This window comes from Phaenicophaeus curvirostris, chromosome 8, assembly GCF_032191515.1.
Source record: "Phaenicophaeus curvirostris isolate KB17595 chromosome 8, BPBGC_Pcur_1.0, whole genome shotgun sequence".
Lineage (NCBI taxonomy): Eukaryota > Metazoa > Chordata > Aves > Cuculiformes > Cuculidae > Phaenicophaeus > Phaenicophaeus curvirostris.
This window is the reverse complement of record NC_091399.1, coordinates 5,390,487-5,397,635: the sequence shown is the minus strand read 5'-3', so window position 1 is coordinate 5,397,635 and position 7,149 is coordinate 5,390,487. Positions and strand designations below refer to the sequence as shown.

The 7,149-nt window shown below is 39.7% G+C and overlaps 1 long non-coding RNA gene across 1 annotated transcript; it reads right to left on the bottom strand.

The window, feature by feature from the left end:
• Positions 1–714: 714 nt before the first annotated feature.
• Positions 715–6,725, bottom strand: LOC138723124 (uncharacterized). Its single transcript, XR_011337815.1, has 6 exons — positions 6,635–6,725; positions 6,164–6,202; positions 4,914–4,952; positions 3,432–3,467; positions 2,715–2,744; positions 715–2,300 (listed from the first exon to the last, which is right to left on the bottom strand). It is a non-coding gene; the product is annotated as an uncharacterized lncRNA (long non-coding RNA).
• Between the last annotated feature and the right edge of the window lie 424 nt (positions 6,726–7,149).

The following is a 7,149-nucleotide window of genomic DNA, read 5'->3' as shown; positions in this document are numbered from 1 at the left end:
AAATAGTATTGCCTTTGCTTTGAAGACCTTGTCCTTTTCAGTATTTTTTCAGTGAAGTAGTGTTTTTCACAGGGGGAACTGAAGCTGCTCAGTCTGGAGAAAAGGAGGCTGACAGGAGGCAGTAAGACTCTCTACAGCTACCTGAAAGGAGGTTGTAGCCAGCAGGAAATGGTCTTTTCTCCCAAACAACAAGTGATAGGATGAGAGGAAACGGCCTCAAAGTGTGCCAGGGGAGGTTTAGATTGGATGTTAGAAAAAAATTCTTTACTAAAAAAGTGGTGAAGTAGTGGAACAGGGAAGCAGTGAAGTCACTATCCCTAGAGACGTTCAAAACACACATAGATGTTGCACTCTGGGACATCGTTTAGTAGGCATTGGTGGTATTGGGCTGATGGTTGGACTTGATGATCTTAGAAATCTTTTCCAACCGTAGTGGTTTCTATGATTCTACAGTGGAGGTGGGCAGGGCTTAGCAGTGTTGGGGCCACCACGTGAGGAACAGGGACACGAGGCAGAAAGGGCCATGGGCAAAGATTTGATGCTGAAGCAGGTACCAGGGCAGGAGGGACCCCATGTGAAGGGAAGTCACCCGCACCACTATGGTGGTGTGAGTGGGGCTGTGCGTGGGGAGGGACCATCAATGGCAGCCAACACCCACCTCCCAGTGAGTAATGCACTGGCTTGGGAGAGGTGCAGGCTTGTTCATGAGGGTAGGTGCAGTGAGGGGCGCAAGGAGGTGAAGGAAACCTGTGATATGTTTATTAGGTGCAAGACTGGTTTGAGTTAAAATACACACCTCCCAAAGAGAACCCTATCACGTCTTCCAGGGAAAGAAATCAGCCACCCCCTATAGAAGATTGTATTTAGACAAAACTCATTATACTTCAGTTACAACTACCAACCCTTTGCTTGATTTATGGATGGCTGGCAAAGGACAGGGTGGCCTGCACAGCAAATCAAACCTGGGTGAAGTCCCAGCCCCTCTGCAGCTGGTTGTAGAATGTAAGTGGAAATATATTTCCTTCATTACAATTGCAAACCATGGAAGACAAGTGTTTTACTAATAAATATAACTTTAATATCAGGCACACTTTCAACAAGATATTAATTTGAAGTATGCTTTGGGGGAATGCACTTTGTTAACACCAAACAAGCTTAGACCACGGCTAACGCTGATGTGGGAGCTGTAGGAGCGGCAGGACGTCAGACAAACCACAGTGCCAGAGCAATGGGCACTGCATAAACAGGAGGGGGCTCTGGCAGCTCCAACAGGGTTTGCTGCAAGATATGGAACCGCTCCTGGACTCAACAATGGGCTATGGTCTTACTGTGGCCAAATTTACTCTGCTTGCTTGCAGATCTCAGCATCAGTCTTGACATTAAACTTGCAGATACATGGGGTATCACAGGTCAGACTAAATACTTGGTATCTTGGCTCCTTTTCTCATCAGTTTTATGAACTTAATTAAATTTCCAGCTTTTAGACTGTAAGCCCAATTTGAGGTGCATTGCTTCCTATACTTCTCTACAGAATTCTAAGTGCAATTGGTTTGAACAGAGTTCAGCATCTCATTGCTCTGAGCTATTTGGCTTCTGTAATGAATGAACTTTGCTTATTGCCCCAAAATTTCAGTCGCACAGAGTATTTTTTTTTTTGCCTTGCAGCCTCTATTGAACTTGCATTTGATCACAATAGACTAAAACCAATACTCTGATATTATTTAAGCATCTTATTTTCTGTCCCAGGGAGGACTGCTTATCAGATGCTTATGTTAGCCTTCATTTGATGTGATGATGATGAGGCGCAGTGCTCAGTTATGTATACAATTTGTTTGACCTCCTCCACTTCAGTTAATAGCCAAATATTCTCTACGTATTTGTTTGCCACGCCAATCAGGTTTCAGGTAGGTGTTCATTGCATTCCCCATTGGAAATAAAACCAAAAGTAAATCATATAGGTAAGGTACAATATGCTGTCTTAAAATGATGCCTAAAACACTGACAAAACTAACGATATCTGCTACTGACTAAAACCAAAGGTGAACTAATGAGAGGCATGACACACTAGCTAGACATACAACATAACAGCCAAGTAGCACCTGCAAATTTGACTTAAGGGTATTTTTCTTTTACGTCAAGTAATTAATCTAACATTACTGAATATAATCCTGGTCTAGGATGCCAAGCAGCTTTTCAGAAGTTCATATAGACCATTTTGATGTAGCAGCAGAGAGAGCAAAGGCACCCAAAACACTGAATAACAGCAGGAGTCCAGAAGTGGAGTGTTTTCCAGCAGCGCTCTATAGAAAAAAAAAAAGAGAGCAATTTGATAAACCCAATTCCAAATAGTTCTACTTCTTACTATTATAAAGGCATAGAACATTTCATGGAAATCTTCCTATTAGCCCTTCTATTATGTAGACACTTCTGAGGTTAAAAAAATCATTTGCCACATCTATAGTACATCTACATCAACAGCTGTTCATTTTTCAAGGGGCAGGCAGGATCAAAATTGCAAAGAACTTGGGGTCTCAATTTTCCTCATTTTTATTGATAATATTCCCATTTATCATGTTGCACATATATATATTCTCAAACATTTATTCAGATACAGGAAATGTGGCAGAAACCTCACAGTGCAAACAATATATTCAAATTTCTAGTACATGTATAGGAATAAACCAGTAGAAAGTACAAAGAGGAAAAGTGCTTACCACTTGACTGCCGCCTGAGGAAGGTGAATTCTGAAAACAAGCAAACAAATAGATCTAGAACTGTCCCCACCCAATGGTTTTGAACACAATCTTGCCTATGATCAACAAAATTTTAATAGCTTAACCCACAGCAAGGTTCTGAGTGGTTCAAGAGGGAAGTAACTTTGTGTAAAAAAGTAAATAGTTTTAGTTACACACTATCTCATCTTGCATCTGAAAATTTCACCTAAAATTGATGAAAAGGCTAAAGTGTATTTTTCTTTCTTTCTTTCCATTATCATATTCCATACAGAGTTCCCCAACCCTCTAGTTGAAAGAGAATGTTAAAAATTGTACCCCAAAAAAAGAAGAAAAGCATTAAACTGAGTATACTGGCCAGTGAAAAACTCAACAGTATAGCTTATCCAATAAAATGTGAAGGACTGACAGAGAGAGAACAGGAATTCTAAAACAGAGGACAGCAAAATGTAACAAGACCATTAATGGGAATGTGAAGCAAGACAGATTCAGATTTAAAATATAACTGATATTGAAATAACTTTCCCAGGCTGAGGCCGTATTTCTGTAGAAGTTTCTTAAAGTATTCTCTACTACAAATGGAGCTAAGGCAGAATGGTCTCTTCAGACTGAGTCATCCCAATATTGCTTTATCAACCACCCAGGTTCTTAGTTTATCAAAAAGAGAAGATAAAAATATCATGATGAAAGCATTCTTACCGGTTTCCCAGAATAAGTGCTTCCTGAGCTAGAGCCCTGAAAAATAATTATAAGCCATTTATTTTTATTGTACAAGACTCCTAGTGAGTTGTGTCTGTAGAGCATGCAAAAATCTTGAAAATGCCCTGGCTATTAGTAGTTTCGCTACTGACTTTAGTTTTTTCCTTGCATGTTTTGTCCGATTTTAACTGAACGGTCTCAAGTAAGTACAGCTGTGTCCTCTTTATTCCTTGAGCTATTTCAGAGGATTTTCAAATCAACCTATCGTTGACTGAGTTACAAAGTCTGAAACTGGAACAAGTATCCTGGTATTTAAATACATCATTCTTAACAGAAAAATCCAAGCCTGTGAGCAAGTAACAGAGTACATCAAAACTTTGCTATGGGAGGAATGAACGCTGTCTTACCCCAAGGTTCAAATTTGAATGGAATATTCCAGTTTTTACTGGCCAGTTTTCTCAGACATTTACAGTTGTAACATAATTTTAAACATCACCCTCATTACTGTTACCTATTTTAAATATCAATATCCACATTTCTACTTTGATTGTGGAATACTGAAAGAGGAATATTCTTACTGGCTTTCCTTTCACAGAATCACAGAATCACAGAATAACCAGGTTGGAAGAGACCCACCGGATCATCGAGTCCAACCGTTCCCATCAAACACTAAACCATATCCCTCAGCACCTCATCCACCCGTGCCTTAAACACCTCCAGGGAAGGTGAATCAACCACCTCCCTGGGCAGCATGTTCCAGTGCCCAATGACCCTTTCTGTAAAGAATTTTTTCCTAACGTCTAGCCTAAACCTCCCCTGGTGGAGCTTGAGGCCATTCCCTCTTGTCCTGTCCCCTGTCACTTGGGAGAAGAGGCCAGCACCCTCCTCTGTACAATGTCCTTTCAGGTAGTTGTAGAGAGCAATGAGGTCTCCCCTCAGCCTCCTCTTCTCCAGGCTAAACACCCCCAGCTCTCTCAGCCTTTCCTCATAAGGCCTGTTCTCCAGCCCCCTCAACAGCTTTGTTGCTCTTCTCTGGACTCGCTCCAGAGCCTCAACATCCTTCTTATGGTGAGGGGCCCAGAACTGAACACAGGATTCGAGGAGCGGTCTCACCAGTGCCGAGTACAGAGGGAGGATAACCTCCCTGGACCTGCTGGTCACGCCATTTCTGATACAAGCCAAGATGCCACTGGCCTTCTTGGCCACCTGGGCACACTGCTGGCTCATATTCAGTCGGTTGTCAACCAACACCCCCAGGTCCCTCTCCTCCAGGCAGCTTTCTAGACAGACTTCTCCTAGTCTGTAGCACTGCATAGGGTTGTTGTGCCCCAAGTGCAGGACCCGGCCTTTGGCCTTGTTAAACCTCATGCCATTGGACTCAGCCCAGCGGTCCAGCCTGTTCAGATCCCTTTGCAGAGCCTCCCGACCCTCCAGCAGATCGACGCTTCCACCCAGCTTAGTGTCGTCCGCAAACTTGCTAACTTTAGCAACTTTATTGCTGCCTCCTGAGAAAGATGAACCCTGAAAAAAGATACCCATTTTCAAGTCTAAGCTGGTTTGTACTTCAGTAAATTCTTGCTGTCTGGTATAAAGTACCAGGAGAATGAACACTATTTTGTGTCCATCCAAAAATCCTGGGAAAAAGCTTGTTTGAAAGACAGATGTTTCACATCTTTCTGTTACAAGTACTCTTTTGAATGATTTATTTGTCAGAATTTAATTCAGAGTTCAAGAAGAATGAACTGTTTTGTACTCATGATGTGTTTAATATATAGAAAGGATATAATAATCGGGTCCAATTAAACATTAATTCACCTGGAATTGTCTACAGTTAGGTTTTTCTTTTCAGAGAGGTAGAGGTGGTTAATATTAGAGTCCTTTACTCTACAGCCCGACCTGAAAGCTCTAATAAGGCAGATACTGAAAAATGAGATGTTCTCCAAGAATCTTATTCAGTTTTCTTGATAAGCTGCTCTGCTTATTTGAATGGCATTGCCAAGAGGACATCTCCAAGCATTGACTCTTTAAGAAATGCTATCGAATATGGTACAGAAATGTTTCATGTCTATGATTACTGTATAAGAAAATGTAACTTTTGTGCCCACTTTTTAATAACAGGTAGATACATCTTATTATCTGTAAGAGATAAGCTAAAACATTGTGCGTGCTTATTTAAATCTCCTGCCATTGAATGACAACACAAGCAAGCTCTAAATTGCACAGTAAAAAAAGTTGTCTGAAATAAGAGAAGATGAAAATACACAGTCAAATATCAACTATTAATCCCTTATAAAAGAAAAAAAGTATTTTCTCCAAAGCAATCCAGAAATACTTCAGAACCAATGAATCAATGAAAAGTGAGCCCTGAGCACAATGTGTGATTACTATAAATTTAAACAGAAATAGCTGTTCCTAAATACCTAACAAAAAAACCCCCTAAAACCAACAAAATCAAAGCCCATCAAAACTTAATCTAATTCTGTGATTACTAGAACTCATCCAGAGATTCAGTAGGAGTTCAGTTATAGAGTAAAATGCTGGCTTAAAAATACGAAACTGTGTAAAAATAAATATTGTGTTTGCATTTGTTGAGATTATCCCAGGTAATTAAATCATGACACTCTTTGCATATTTAAGTTATTGTCAGAAAATAAGTCTAGTCTGTAACTAACTGCATATAATTAACAGGCTTGTAATAAAAAACAAAGATAAACTTGACATTTTTTACTTACAGGTTTACCATGTTGTCTGCCTCCAGAAGGATATGAGCCCTGTAATAAGTGAAACATCCATTAATTGAACAAAGAAGTTTTCTATCATTGTCTTAAGACAATTCGTGTAGTACTAGGACAAACTTATTTGGAAGTTGTTTGAACAAAAAGTAACGGGAGGACCTAAAACTTCAGCTATCTACTGCACACCAAAATTATAGCAAGTTGTTATTCTGAATCAAGAAAGCGGTATAATGAAATACAGTATGGTTATTATAGTATGTTCAAAGGAATGTTTTACACAGAACAGTAATTCATTATAACCAGTTCCTTTCATTCAGCTTGCTGAAATGACTTTATTTGATATTACCTCAACTACTTAAGCTCAGTAAAATGGCCATAAGAGTAACTTTCAGCAGCAAGTAAGTGGCCTGATCCAGACAGTACAGGGGAAGAGGAGTGATGGGATAGGAAGGAAGAGAGTATACTCACCTGAGCACCATACTGGCTGCTTCCTGAGGGAGAAGATCCCTATTAAAAAAAATCACAGGAAACTTAAGCGCTTAAGCATTGGTACAATAACAGCCGTTACTCAGTTGTGGGTTTCATTTTGTTGGTTTTTTGTTTTGTTTTGTTTTTTTCAAAATGAAACACAAAGGAAAGACCTTTTGACAAGGGATCTCAGTAGGAATCTGGAAAGTGCATTAATCTAACAAGATGCAGGGAAAGACTTCTGACTTAGTTCCTGTAAGCTCTTTAACAGTTTAAAGTAGTAAATTTGGTAAACAGTCACAAAAGTCTTGCTAAGACTAATCTCTAACATAAATATACAGCGTCTTTAAGTACGGCTCTGTTCAAGACAGGAAAAAAAAAAGGGGAAAAAAGAGTACTTTATTTGTGATTTTCTTCTAGGTCAAATATGTTCAGAGCACACAATGTGTATTATTTTAAGGGAATCCTTATTATTCCAAACAAGCGATTTGGGAAAAAATTGTTTTGCAGCTGTA